Source organism: Lithobates pipiens, unplaced genomic scaffold (genome assembly GCF_037356315.1).
Source record: "Lithobates pipiens isolate NorthernLeopardFrog02 unplaced genomic scaffold, aLitPip1_a1.2 Scaffold_13, whole genome shotgun sequence".
Taxonomy (NCBI): Eukaryota; Metazoa; Chordata; class Amphibia; order Anura; family Ranidae; genus Lithobates; species Lithobates pipiens.
The window spans coordinates 203,840,141-203,855,679 of record NW_027507718.1 but is presented as its reverse complement, the minus strand read 5'-3'; the positions used below and the strand labels follow the sequence as shown (position 1 = coordinate 203,855,679).

The window sequence follows — 15,539 nt, the reverse complement described above, 5'->3', positions numbered from 1 at the left end:
CTGTTTTGAAATCTGCTAGTCTCCTCAGGATTTGTTTCAAATATCTTACAGGATTTTTATTTGGACTGTATATATTTGCTAGAGTAAAGGTCCTATCCCCAAGTTTTCCTTTCAGGAACAAATATCTGCCCTCAGGATCGGTCAGCCTGTCGATCACCTTGAACATTGTACATTTCTCAAACCCAATCACCACTCCTTTGGCCCTCCTTATTGGTGAATCCCCGTAAAACCAATTCGGGAAGTTATCGGAATACAGTTTAACATTTGTGTCTTGAGTTATGTGGGTCTCTTGCAGAAACACCACTTCTGCTTTATATTGCTGTAATTCCTTTAAGAGTTTATATCTCTTATCGGGGGAGTTTAGACCCTTTACATTATATGACACAAACTTTATCTCTGTCACCCGAGACTACCCGAGGAGATGCTTAACCACTTCCCGACCAGCGCACGACGATGTACGTCGACAGCATGGCACGGGCAGGCATATTGGCGTACATGTACGTCCAATGTTCGTTGCCGCCGTGCCATCGGGAGCGCGCCGCCGGTGGCGCGCTCCCGCGCTGGTCGGGACCTCCGTGAGTCCGGTCGCGGGACCCGCGGACTCGATCGCCGCGGGCATCCCCGCGATCGTCTCACGGAGCGGTGGAATGGAGGAAATGCTGTATAAACAACATTTTCTCATTCTGCCTAGCAACTAGTGACGCTGATCTCTGCTCCATGTGATTGGAGCAGAGATCAGTGTACACTAAATGAAAGCCCAACCCCCCCACAGTTAGTAACACACCCCTAGGAACACTTAACCCCTACACTGCCACCCACAGGTTAACCCTTTCACTGCCAGTGTCATTTACACAGGAATCACTGCATTTATATAGCAGTGATTACTGTATAAATGACAATGGTCCCAAAAATGTGTCAAAAATGTCCGATGGGTCCCCGACAATGTCGCAGTCACAATAAAAATCGCAGATCGCCGCCATTACTAGTAAAAAAAAAATAATAAAAAATTATTAATAAAAATGCTATAAAACTATCCCTATTTTGTAAACGCTATAACTTTTGCGCAAACCAATCAATAATCGCTTATTGCGATTTTTTTACCAAAAATATGTAGAAGAATACGTATCGGCCTAAATTGAGGGAAAAAAATGTTTTTTTATATATTTTTGGGGGATATTTATTATAACAAAAAGTAAAAAATAATGCGTTTTTTTCAAAATTGTCGCTCTATTTTTGTTTATAGCGCAAAAAATAAAAACCGCAGGGGTGATCAAATACCACCAAAAGAAAGCTCTATTTGTGGGAAAAAAAGGACGTCAATTTTGTTTGGGAGCCACGTCGCACGACCGCGCAATTGTCAGTTAAAGCGACGCAGTGCCGAATCGCAAAAAGTGGTCTGGTCTTTGACCAGCAAATTGGTCCGGTCTGAAAGTGGTTAATCTACACCTTTTAATCTTACAACTCATTTGAACCCCCTTTTCTTTTTTTCCCCTTCCCCTCCACTGCAAGAAATATCTTTTCCCCCTTTTCTCTCCTACCTCCCCCCCCTCCCCTCCCCCCCCCCCCCGTCCCTCTCCATTCCTCCGGCCCATTCCTGGCCTTTGCTTTGCATTGTGAGATCAACTCCTTCTGCAAGCACTGTCTACCGGGGTATGACCCTGACTGCAGCGCCCCCCTTCTGTACTCCCACTCCCCTTCACCCCCAGGGAGAAGGGGTCACCCTCTACAGACTAGGAGTGATGGAGCCAAGGCCCCACCTAATCCCTCCATCGATCCGTCCCCCCCTACACCCCCCCCCCCCCCCCCCCGTCAGTAGAGAAGAAAAAAGAACGAGACGATCCTCGTACTCTCCCCCCGTCACCCGTCATCCATTGTTATTACATTTCACATGGATCTAGAGGGATCTTGGGGGTTGGTATTCCTATTTTATTGCAAAAAGCCTCCAGTTCGTCTAAGAACTTTAGCCTAATAGTTCTTCCCTCTTTCTGAACCAAGAGGGCTGCCGGGAACCCCCAGCTATATCTTATATTTGCTCATCTCATTTGTTCCAATAGAGGTCTTAATGTTCTTCTACGTGCCAAAGTTCCCGAAGACAGATCTGTAAAAACCTGTAACGTTACCCCTTCATATTGAACTGGTGATAGTCCTCTGAGTTTACTCCAGATCTTGGCTTTATCTTCATAGAGATGGAATTTTATGATCACATCTCTCGGTACCTCTTCTTTTAATCCAGGGGGTTTCCTCACTCTGTGCACCCGATCTATTTTTAACTCTGCACCTTCTTCTCTTCCCAATATAGGGTTAAATATCTTTCCCATTTTTACTCCTAAATCTTCCCCCTGTTGTTCTGGTAGGGCTCTGATCCTCAGGTTTTGGCGTCGATTTTGGTTCTCCTGTTCCTCTATCTTGTATAGGATATCCCTGTGTGCCTCTTGCATTTTTTTTTTGCTTGCATTTTTAAATCCAATATTTCCTGGGCCTGTCTTCCTGTTTGGTCTTCTACTTCCTCTACTCTCCCTAGCAAATGCCCCATATCCGTCCTTACTGTTAAGATCTCAGCTTTAATTGTATTTTCTAGTTTCATAAACATTTCTTGCATTTCGCCTTTTGTTGGTATTTGAGAGGTATCCCTCAGCTCCCTTCTTCTGCTCTCCAGGTCTGAGTCCATCTCCTCCCCGGAGGTATCTCCCCGTATCCCTTCTGGTTTTCCAGTATCTCTCTTCCTCTCTCTCACCCCTTGTTGTTTTCTTTCTAAGCCGGGGCTTTTTTGACTTGTTTCCTTCAGATATTTCTGAATCGTGCTTGTGTTTAAACTCTCCCTCGAAGCTTTAGGGTCATTCGTTTTGGGGTTTCTTCCCCTCATATTGTCTTTTTTTTTTTCTCTTCCCCAGGGTTCCCCTTTATATAGGAGGTAAAAGAGCGGGCAAAAGGGGCGGAGCTACTCCTTTCTAGTTATCTTCCCAGAGACATATATAAAAGTCTTTGGGGGTCAGTTTCTGAGGTCCTCTCCACCAGCATATAATCATAAATATTCAGCTGATATCTCAACGCATATCACCTGCTGTTCCCCACTACTCAATACTCAACCCTTTATATCCAGGCCTATTACACTTTAAATCAAAATATATAGTGCAATAGTGTGTCCCGCTGCTGATGTATTGTTTAAGAGAAATAAATCACTCAATACTGCTCAATACTCAATACTGCATGTCGTTCAATCATCGTGATTTTATAACCAAAAGCAATTCAGATTTTCATCAACCAGTGATCCTTCTTTCCCCTTTTTCAAAGTCAGCATCACAGCTTATATTATATTATATATTATATAATATATTGAATATATAGACTAGAGTGCAGGCCCCTTTAAGCGCACCTTTAAGCGGAGTAATATCCCTTTAACTAGACTCAGTAGATTTCAAGGCAATTCAATAATAGGAAGAAAGGCAGCAAGAAAAAGGGTACAGTTCATATCCTGTTAAAGATCATTTCGGAGCCTCACATCACAGGGAGAAAAAAAAGAAAAAACTTCTCATGCGTTCTGCACCACTCCTTCCTGAGTCAGGGCTCCAGGCTCCAGTTAGTGTGTTTATTATATTTCTAATCTTCTTCAGTTATGTTAATTTAATTTCAACCGTCTCCTATGTTAATAGTCCATTAGCCCAGATATTCAGGGTGAAAAGAGAAAATCATAATCTGACCTGTCTTTGGCTCCTTTCCTTCCTCTTTAAGCTCCTCAATTCCACCGCTCACAGGGAGATCACCGCCTAGGTGAGCAGAAGGGGGGGGGCCCGGGGGGACTCCGCAGGCTCCGGTGGGATCCTCTGCACCATCCGCCGACAGAGAACGTTTCTGGGTCTCGCTAGCAATCTTTCTCGGTTGTTCCCGGCTTACGTAGCACGTGCGGGGGAGCGTGGTCAGCGGGGTAAGATTAATTTCATTGCACAGCGTCGCGCTCTCACTGCGCTCGGCTCCAGCTGGCTTAGCGGGACCTCCTCCATCCGCTCGTGAGAGCGCCGCTGTCAGGCCCCTCCCCTCTCTCACTTACGCCGCATCTCCCGCGGCCCAATGTTATTAATAATTATTTTTAAGACCTGAATTTATTATTTTTACTCTTATATGTTTATTTGAGACTCTATTCATATTATATATCGTATTTTATTGTAAAATATGTACTAATATGTACTGTATTATCTTCAATAAAATGTTTAAAAAGAAATTGTGCAAGTTCAGCTTTCAAACCGACAATGCAGTCTGACTTCAGGGGCGAATTGACAGACATCTGTGTGGTTTCATGCACAGATGTCTATTCAAATCGCCCCACCCCCCGAAGCCGCCAAAAGTAGTACATGAACTTCTTTTGGGAATCGGTGTAGTGCCGGAAAGTCGGCATCACACCGAATCGGACAGTTCCATTGCTGGCAATAGCCGCCAATTTGACATGTCAAATCGTATGCCAAAATGGCTCAATGTGAATATGGGCTAAAGGGGAAATTAACTGTCTCTGTGGAAGCAGCCACCTTGGTAAAGGCAGGGCTTTTGCTTCCTTATGTCAAATCCGCTAGTGAACAGTAAGCATATAATAATGACATCACCAAATCTGAGAATAGCAGTCAGAGGAAGCAGTGACTTAGATCTCAGATATATGGTTATGAGGCTGTAGGCTCAGGAGTACCTAGGCACCCTCACATAGTATGAAGTGCACTGCTGTTTTGCAGAAGGAATTCCAGACAATAGATACATTTTTCAGGGCACTGCATTAACATTTCTAATTTTTTTCAGTTCCACTTTAACCCCTTTTCCACACACATATTTAAAAAAAATAACTTTAGGCCTGAAGATTACATAAAGCCCCCAAAACACATATTTTATGAAAGCCGAGACCCTAAAGAATTAAAATGGTCGTAGTTCCATATTTTTATGTCACGTGGTATTGGTGCAACAGTTTATCAAGTGCAACATTTCAGCAAAAAATATACTAAAGTTCTTTTTAGGACACAAAAACATAATATATTACCCACGCTTTTGTAAGATATAAAAGATGAGGTTGCACAGAGAAAATAGATAACCTAACATGTCAAATCCCAATATTGTGTGCACCTATGAAACTGCGTCAAACTAAAAGAGGAACTGTAGTCTGCTCACCTAATTTATGATAAAATCATATTTGCCATTCTGAAGCTTCCCTCCAATCAGTTTGCATATTATTTTATATATACTGTGATTCTGTACTTGCTAAATATGCTGCAGAAATCTCCCTCCACTGGGTCTGGCTGCAACCAAACCAATAAACCTTCAGCCTTTACAACCACTTTAATTATACCATACAGGACTTGTATTTTTAGACCATAGGTTAGATGCAGCTAGACTTGTTTTTTCTAATCATTCAATGTTTTTCTGAAGCTTCTGTCATGATCTTACTGCCTTGGGATATCTTCAGATCAGTTTAACTTGGTGTGTACCTTGGAGACCCTGCCCAGATCCCACTGTGTAGGGCCAGCCTGTAATGTTTGCTTTGGGCACAGGATCCTGCGGCACCTAGTGCAACATGCGCAGTTGCCCCATGGTGGTATACGGGTCCAGGGCCATGGCCCATTTCTGTGGTTCCCAGACTGTGATAGGTGAAGCCTGGATCTCTAATAGCTTCAGCATCTTGTATAAGGTATGATGGGAATGCCCTATGTATTTACACCAGTTACTGGCTTTTACCAAAACAGTCTGCAGTGCTTAGCACATTTTGCGGTACTATAGGCATAGGATGGGGGTGTTGTTCACTTTGTGGTAGCCCGTTACCTCTAACAGTTCTCAACACTATTAATTTAAACTTCGGGGACACTCAGGCTGTTAGACAAATAGCTGGCTGCTTAGCAGTGAGCCAGGAAGCCAGCCACCATATCCTTACCAACCGATGACTCAACTGTCTTTCCCGCTCACAATGAATTGCAAAATAAAAACAGGCAATTAAAAAGTATGAAAGAAAAACAGCGGAGGTCCCTCCCCTCAGAAAAGGGGTGGGGGAGATGAGCGCGCGTGTCGCTCTTGAACCATACCAGGCCCCCAACATGGTGGGGGGGCCTCTTCCCAACAACCCTGGGTGGTGGTTTCGGGGGCTGCGGCCAGGGGGCTTATCGGAATCTGGAGTAGGTCTGTCATGGAATGTCTTCCAGCTCTTCAGGACTGTTAAGTACGGCTCTCCCTGCTTCGGTGGGGTGAGCAGCTGGGCAGTCCCTGGGGGTCAATTCGGGGGCCACCTCACCTCCTTATCTTCTCTCCCAAGTCCTTATCACCCCTCCTTCCCCCCTCTGAGGGGGGTGTCTGCATGCGTTGCGGGCGGTGTGTGGGTGGGTCGCTGTTTCTCACCTGTGGGGGCTCTGTGTGGCTGGCGTTAGTCCTGGTCCAGGTCTGGGGGTCCCAAAACAAGGTTTGTGGAGGTTGTTCTGACTGTTAGCAGGTAGCACGTTTTTATTTTTTGCTCCGTCACCGCATGGCGCCGTTCCGGCGGCCATCTTGGATTTGGGAAAGCTATAAATTCCCCTGGTGAGCTTCAGCAGCCATTTTCTTTAGGATTCCTATTGATTACATTGGCGGCCATTTTCTTAAAGCCTGAGCGCTTTTTTCACCGCTGTCCTCTTGTGGCAGCATTAGATGTGCTTTCACTTTCTGCTTCGTGTGTCCACTGTATGTGCAGGACGCTGGATGGCTCTTTGCTGAACGCTAAAGCTGCTCTGCAGATCGTTGCATCACTGGTTGGGGCTGCTGCTACTGACACAGTTTTTTTCCTCTGCAACTGGGAACCTCCTAGGGACTACAGGCACTGCTGTGGCTATCACAAAACGCCCCAGGGTGGTGAGTCTAGCGCTAAGTATCCCCCCCATGAGGAGGCAACAGGAGGGTGGGACTGTCACTGTCCTAAGTCCCCTTGCAGGTGGCAGACAGGCTAGGGTCAGCATGGCTTCAGAAACTGGTGTTTCTTCCCCCAAAATCCAGGCTATAGCAACCGGGTCACCTGCAGTTAGCGCGGTGTGCATGGACACCCTGGCGGCAGTCCTTGACTCCTATGTTGCTAAGATAGAGGTGGCACGTGGCAGGAAAGGTGCATGTAAGAGGCCCCTGCGCTCCCCCCCGGTCCTCTGGGGAGAGCTCTGATGCAGACTCGGGCCCTGCTGCGGCTAGAGACCACTGCTCTGACCTATCAGACCTGGCTGACCAGGACTATTCGGACAGTAGTAAGAATGATTCCCCGTCCAGGTCCGGGCGCGACAAGGCGCTTGTTGGAGCACTTATCACAGCTGTGCGTGATGCCCTGAAGGTTCAGGAGCCAGCGGATTCCTCTGCTGATGTTCCGGTCCCTTTTGGGTCCCACAAGCCAGCACGTTCACCTAAGGTGTTCCCGTATTTGACTTATTTTGACAAATTCATTTACAGGGAATGAGATCGCCCGCAACGGACCTTTTCGGTCCCCAAAAATTTGGCGGTGCGTTACCCCTTTGAGGAAAGCCTTCTCAAAAAGTGGTCGGCTCCTCCGGTCGTGGATCCCCCAGTATCTAGGTTAAATAAAGTAACCACAATCCCGGTTGAGGGGACTCCTGCATTCAAGGATCCCACGGACAGGAAGGCCGAGGCGGTGGCTCGTTCCCGGTTTACGGTTGTGGGGTTAGCCATGCGACCTGTACTGGTATCCGCACTGGTGTCGCAGACACTGACTGAGTGGGCAAAACTTTTGCACCGCGAATTGGGAGAGCAAAATGCCTCTCCAGTCTGCGTAGAGCTAGCAGACCAACTAGTGCATGGCCTTAAGTACGTTTGTGACGTGGCCCTGGATACTCTCCCTCTGTTATCCAGGGCTTCAGTGTCAGCCGTGGTGCTGAGGTGCCTCATTTGGCTGAAATGCTGGTCTGCTGACCAGGCATCCAAGAAAGCCCTGATGGATCTTCCCTTCCTTGGCGACCAGCTCTTTGGAGCCTCATTGGATGACATTATTAAGAATGCCATGGGTGGTAAGAGTACGCTACTCCCACAGGCCAAGACTAAGGAGCCACGCCGTAGGCAAGGGCCCTCTTTTTCCGCTCACAAGAGGCTTTTTCGTCCGCCCGGTGCTTCGGCAAAACGCCCCCAGCCCGACAGGATGCCCATGGATGGTCAGAAACGTCCCTGGATCCGCAAGCCTGGGAACAAAAGTGCTACCGCATGAAGGTTTGCCCCCACCCATGTCTTGGATAGGGGGTCGTCCTCGGGAGTTTGCAGCCCGGTGGACCTCCCGGTTATCCGACCAATGGGTCTGCGATCTGATTTCCACGGGCTACAAGATAGTTTCTCTCTTGGCCGCCAAACAGATTCTTCCCCTCCAGCATACCTGTGTCCCCAGTTCGCCCGGGAGGCCCTGTTAGGGGTGGTGAGGGACTTGCTGAATCAGGGGGTGATTGTACCAGTTCTGGAATTAGAATGCTTCCAGGGGTTCTACTCAATTCTGTTCGTAGTTCCCAAGAAGGAAGGGGTACGTCCAATCTTGGACTTGAAGGCCCTCAATCACTTTGTGAAAGTGCAGAGGTTTAGAATGGAATCAGTTCGCTCAGTAGTCGCTGCACTCCATCAAGGGGACTTCCTGGCGTCCTTGGACATTCAGGATGCGTACCTGCACATACCCATATGCCTTCGGCATCAAAAATGTCTGCGTTTGGCAGTCGGGGAAGCCCACTACCAGTTTGTGGCTCTTCCTTTTGGCCTGGCATCAGCCCCCTGAGTCTTTACCAAGGTACTGGCTCCAGTTTTGACGTTGCTGAGACAACGCGGGATCGTGATCGTGGGTTATCTAGACGATCTCCTCCTGAGAGCTTCTTCTGCCTCAGAATTCGTGGAGGATGTGGCGATCACCTTGCAGACCCTGCACGAATTTGGGTGGCTGTTGAACCTAAAGAAGTCGGTGGTGGTGCCGACTCAGCATCTGGAGTACCTGGGGTTACTGTTGGACTCCACGGAAGCGAGGGTTATTCTTCCCTCAGACAAATTGAGGACTCTCAGGTCGGCGGCCAATATACTGATGAGCCGCAAGTGGTCATTGCTCTGCTTTTGCATGCGATTACTGGGGCTCATGGTTGCCTCCTTCGAGGCAGTACCTTATGCCCAGTTCCACACAAGGGTCCTGCAGAAGGAGATTCTGACGAAGTGGGACAAATCTCTGTTATCCCTGGATCGACAGGTCCAGGTGAGTCAACCAGTCAGGGACTCCCTTATCTGGTGGTTGAGGTCCCCGGCGGTTCAGTCCGGGTAGCCGTTCCTTCCTCTGATATGGACGGTGATCACTACGGTCGCCAGTCTGTCTGGCTGGAGTGGAGTGCTGGGGATTCAGTCGGCTCAGGGCCTCTGGTCGACGGAGGAATCCGAAGTTGCCGATCAATCTGCTCGAATTGAGAGCAATCAGGCTGTGCCTCCACACGTTGTCGATGACCCTCCAAGGGCGTTCAATCAGAATACAGTCAGACATACATAAATCACCAAGGAGGAACAAGAAGCTCAGCCGCTGCTCGGGAGGTCGCTCACATACTTCGGTGGGCAGAGCGACATGTGCTGGCCCTGTCGGCCATTTACATCCCAGGGATGGAAACTTGTCAGGTGGACTATCTGAGTCGACAGATGCTGGACCCAGGAGAATGGGCTATGCATCCGGAGGTATTCAGGCTGCTGTGCCTGAGGTGGGGCACACCAGATGTGGATCTACTGGCCTCCCGTCTCAATCGGAAGGTACCGAGATTAATTTCCAGAACCAGAGATCCGTGGGCAGGCACGCTGGTGGCTCCGTGGGATCATTACCAGCTGATATATGCCTTTCCTCCGCTGAAACTGTTGCCACATCTGCTTCGCAGAGTGGAAGCCGAGGGGATTCCAGTAATCCTGATTGCCCCAGATTGGCCTCAGCGGGCCTGGTACGCAGACCTGGTGCGCCTGGTGGCAGATGCTCCCTGGCGACTGCCGTTGCGAGAGGACCTCCTATCTCAAGGTCCAATCTTTCACCCTGCTTTACCATCGCTGGCTTTAACGGCCTGGCTGTTGAAAGCCAGGTATTGAGGAACAGTTGTCTGTCGGACTCTGTGATTCCGACTATGCTGAGGGCGCGGAAATCTTCCAGGAAGATATACCATCGTACTTGGAAGGCCTACATCTCCATTTCATACATCTCTCTATATCCAGGACACTGCTGTTTCTTCAGCAAGGTGTAGACCAGAGGTTGGCGTTGAGCACCATCAAGGGGCAGATTTCAGCTCTGGCTGTCTTTTTTTTCAAAGACCCCTGGCATCTCACTCATTGGTGAGTACCTTTTGTACAGGGGGTGCGACATGTAGTCCCTCCGGTGCGTCCTCCGTGGGATTTGAACCTGGTGTTGGCGCTTCAGAAGCCGCAGTTTGAGAATATGAGGGAGATTCCACTGCTGACCCTTTCACAGAAGGTGGTCTTTCTAGTGGCCATCACATCGGCCAGGAGGGTTTTTTTGAACTGGCGGCCTTTTCCTGCAAGTCGCCTTATCTGGTAATGCACAGTGATAAGGTGGTGTTGCGTCCGCAACCGTCCTTTCTACCAAAGGCGGTCTTGGCCTTTCATATCAATGAGGACATTGTTTTGCCATCATTGTGTCCTAATCCGAAGCACCCCAAAGAGATGGCCCTTCACGCTCTCGATGTGGTTAGAGCTCTGAAGGTGTACTTGTCTGCCACAGCTTCCCTTCGTAAGTCAGACTCACTGTTTGTTTCAGTGGCTGGTCCTAAGGGCATGGCGGTCTCATCGGCCACCATTTCCAGGTGGATCAGACAGATTGTAGTACAAGCCTATGCCTTGAAGGGGTAGGTGCCTCCCTTTCCAGTCATAGCCCACTCTACAAGAGCAATCGGAACGTCTTGAGCCTTCTGACACCAAGCGTCTGTCGCTCAGGTGTGTAAGGCGGCGACCTGGTCATCTGTTCATACGTTCACCAAGTTCTACAAGGTAGACGTCAGTGCATCGGCTGATGCTGGTTTCGGCCGCAAAGTTTTGCAGGCGGCCGTGTAGTTGCAATTGAGTTTTTTCCTGGTTTTTCAATAAAAACGCAGTACTGTTTTGTTAATGTTCTGTTGCTGACAGGCAGGGAGGGGAGAGGAACACAGGAGAGCAGGGCTGCAGATGACTGAGGCACGTAAATTGACCACAGTGTCAGGGTTTAGCAGCCATTATAAACTGTGGTCAGTTTACAGGGGGGAGGATATAGCCAGGCAGGATCTGCCATGTATTTCAGCTGATATGGGGGGGGGGGGGGGGGGGGGGCAAATTACACAGCACAAGCACTGCACTGTATAACATGCTTTAAAGGAACAGGATCTTTTTTTTTTTTTTTTTTTTTAAGGATTTTTATGCAGTATTTACCGGCACTTTTTCAGTCAATGCGTAATTTTTTTATTTTTTGTGAATTGGAGTTCGTTTACTCCATGCAATAATTTATGCAAGTGAGTAACCTGATACCCTTATAGCATGCAGTAAACATTAGGGAAAATTTCAATTCAAAAATGTTCAATTCACTATGTCTCAGAAAAATTTGGTAATCACATTATGCCTCCCTGATGATGCCTTCCTGCATGTTTTTTTGCACCAAGAATGCACAGCACATTGCTGCACTTCTGCTGCCATCTTCTACAGAGATGCAGACAGCCTACAGGAAACTCTATCCACCGCTTAGGATGATAGCTGTTCCCTTGTCCCTGGACAAAGTTTTAAAGTGTCTTATTGTGATACCACTTCCATGAGGCCTTTTGCAGCAGAGGTTGCAGAGAATTTTCCCTTTTCATTTTTTGATGTACAAGCTGCAACTTCACAGCAAATACCAAAGAGATACTGTGAACACACTTAATTGACTAGGTGCGCGCTAACAGCACCGACTCTCCACAACCTAAACAAGCCTCTATGGGTACTAAATAATTATCTAAGTACATAATGACTTTTCCAATAACACAGACAGATTGGTTGTGCAATTTGAGGACTGTCCCAATCCTGAAAGGGTATCCACTCCTAACATTTTTTATGAGATTTACCCTATGGAAAAAGATTTTAAAAAGTAATGGTATGTTGCGGTTGTGGATTCTGTCATTTTGGTTCTCAGTAAACAACTAATTCTGCGTACACACGACCGGAAGTTCGGCAGACTAGGCCCGACGGACTTACGGCAGAGTTCTGACGGACTTAACGAACGGACTTGGCCACACCTATGAACATGATGACTCAAGACGGGACTAAAAAGTGAGGGTCAGTAGCCAATAGCTGCCCTTGCATCGTATTTGGTCCGTGGGACCAACATACAGACGAACGAGTTTCCCGATAGTCCATTGATTTGAAACATGTTCTATTTCTAGGTCCGTCTGATTTTTATTTTTAAACGAAAACGATCGGATTAGCCCACACATGATCAGATTGTCCGGACTAATTACATCGGACCTAGTCTGCCGTATAGTCCGGTCCTGTGTACGCGGCATTACAGATCTTTTTGAGAATGTTCCCTGCTTTACCAATTCTATTGGTGTCCGGAAGCCTTGATAAATGCTTTATTTGCTCTATATGCGCTATATCCATTTGGTAGACTTATTGCCAACTGGACAGGACATATGAATAATCAATATTATACTACTTTTTAGGACTCTGCTTTCTTAGAACAATTACAGCTGATGCCATCAGCCTTGTTTTGTCTTGATCCTCTTGAGAAGTTGATTCGCCAAGTCTCTGAAGTATCCCGTATCTTTGTGTGTGTGCATATGAAAGATTTTGTGTCTAAGACCCCTTTCACACCGAGCCGCGCCGGGCGCCAGCTTTACCGTTGTTTTACCGGTGCTCTTCGGCTGCTAGCAGGGGCAGTTTTAACCCCCCCGCTAGCAGCCGGAAAGGAATGAAATCATTGATTTCAGTGGGGAAGAGCGGTGAGTTCGGTGAGTGTATCTAAATCCACTAGTACAGCTAACACTCCTTTCTTAATATTCTGCACTACAAATGTGTCTCTGTGCGCCTTCATTCAGAATGTAGGCTCTCTAATACAGAAAGTGTCACTGGCCAGATCACCAGGTATAAATAGCGGGAAAAAGGCCTAAAAAAAACAAATGCAGCCATCACATCTAATGATTGGTAAGCTGCAATGTATTACCGTTTTGGGTTTAATGCCACTTTAAGTCTCACGAGATGGGGCACTTTAACCACTTCAGCTCCGGACCAATAAACACCTTAAGGACCAGAGGTCTTTTTGCAATTTCGCACTGCGCTGCTTTAACTGGTAATTGCGCGGTCATGCAATATTGCACCCAAACGAAATTTGCGTCCTTTTCTTCCCACAAATAGAGCTTTCTTTTGATGGTATTTGATTGCCTCTGCCTTGCGATATAAATGGAAAAAGAGCGAAAATTTTGAAAAAAAAAGATATTTTCTTCTTTTTGTTATAAGAAAAATCGAATAAACTAAATTTTAGTCATACATTGAGGGCAAAATTTATTCAGCCACATGTCTTTAGTAAAAAAAAAATGTCAATAAGCGTATATTTTTTGGTTTGCGCAAAAGTTATAGCGTCTACAAACTAGAGTACATTTTCTGGAATTTACACAGCTTTTAATTTATGACTGCCGATCTCATTTCTTGAGGTGCTAAAATGGCAGGGCAGTACAAATCCCCCCCAAATGACCCCATTTTGGAAAGTAGACACCCCAAGGAAATTGCTGATGGGTATGTTGAGCCCATTGAATATTTATTTTTTTTGTCCTAAGGGATTGAATAATGACAAAAAAAAAAAAAATGATATATTGCTCACACATGCCATGGTTATATGTGGAATTGCACCCCAAAATATATTCCGCTACTTCTCCCGAGTATGGGGATACCACATGTGTGGGACTTTTTGGGAGTCTAGTCGCGCACGGCACCCCGAAAACCAATCACCACCTTCAGGATTTCTAAGGGTGCAAATTTTTGATTTAACTCCTCACTACCTATCACAGTTTCGAAGGCCATAAAATGCCAAAATAGCACAAAACCCCCCCAAATGACCCCATTTTGGAAAGTAGACACCCCAAGCTATTTACTGAGAGGCATGTTGAGTCCATGGAATATTTTATATTTTGCCAAAAGTTGCGGGAATATTACAAACTTTTTTTTTTTTTGCACAAAGTTGTCACTAAATGATATATTGCTCACACATGCTATGGGCAGAAGTCAAATTACACCCCAAAATAAATTCTGCTGCTTCTCCCGAGTACGGGGATACCACATGTGGGGGACTTTTTTGGAGCCTAGCCACGTACGGGACCCCGAAAACCAAGCACTGCCTTCCGGATTTAAATATAAAATGCTACCAAAAAAACCTGTTAGCGATGGCAGGGATCAGGCCTGACTCTGCGATCGCTGCAGTTATGTGTTTAGTGTTTTGTAAGTGACAGTGATCGATCGATACTGCACTGGGGTGGGCTGGGCAGAGGGGCAAAACGCAGGTGCTAGCAGGTATTTGGGCTGATCCCGCTAACAATGCGTTTTTTTGGAACCCTAAACTGCTGGGGACGCTAGTATAGATCTGATCAGATCAGATATTGATCTGTTCAGATTCTATACCACTACGGGAGGTGTATGCTTTGCGTGTGGGTGTTAGCGGTACTGGCACTAACCTAGCGCTGCCTGGGGCGACGCAGACCCTGACCCTAAAACCTAATTGATATCACCCGCCGGGTGATCAGGGGGTTAAACCTTTATTGGGTAATAAATAGTGGGTGCCCTGATGCTATAAAAAACAAACTAACCAGAGTCACCCGTAACACTTATACGGTGATCAGTGGTGAAAGGGTTAACTAGGGGCAATCAGGGGGTTCAAATTTTTATTAGGTAGTATATGGGGGTCCCTGGCGCTATATAAAAACCTGACGGGGAACCTAAATAACTAACTGGCTAACCAGCGTCACCAGTGACACTTATACTGTGATCGCTGGTGAAAGGGGGTGAAAGGGTTAACTAGCAGCAATCAGGGGGTTAAAACCATTATTGGGTAGTATATCGGGGTACCTAGCGCTATAAAAACCTGGCGGTGAACCTAAAAAAATAACTAGCTACCTAGCGACACTGATGCAGCGTTCAGAAAAATTATCGCTTAGTGACACTGGCAAAAGGGGGTGAAAGGGTTAACTAGCGGAAATCAGGGGGTTAAAACCATTATTGGGTAGTATATCGGGGTACCTAGCGCTATAAAAACCTGGCGGTGAACCTAAAAAAATAACTAGCTACCTAGCGACTGTAGCGACACTAATGCAGCGATCAGAAAAACGATCGCTTAGTGACACTGGCAAAAGGGGGTGAAAGGGTTAACTAGCGGCAATCAGGGGGTTAAAACCATTATTGGGTAGTATATCGGGGTACCTAGCGATATAAAAACCTGGCGGTGAACCTAAAAAAATAACTAGCTACCTAGCGACACATGCAGCGATCAGAAAAATGATCGCTTAGTGACACTGGCAAAAGGGGGTGAAAGGGTTAACTCTAGGGGCAATCAGGGGGTTAAATCTTTATTG

At 46.8% G+C, this 15,539-nt stretch overlaps 1 protein-coding gene across 4 annotated transcripts in view; it reads left to right on the top strand.

Annotated features, from left to right (window-relative positions):
* The window catches only part of CENPC (centromere protein C), a 522,895-nt gene that overhangs the window by 468,261 nt on the left and 39,095 nt on the right, over nucleotides 1-15,539 (top strand). The gene's annotated exons all lie outside the window — the stretch shown is intronic.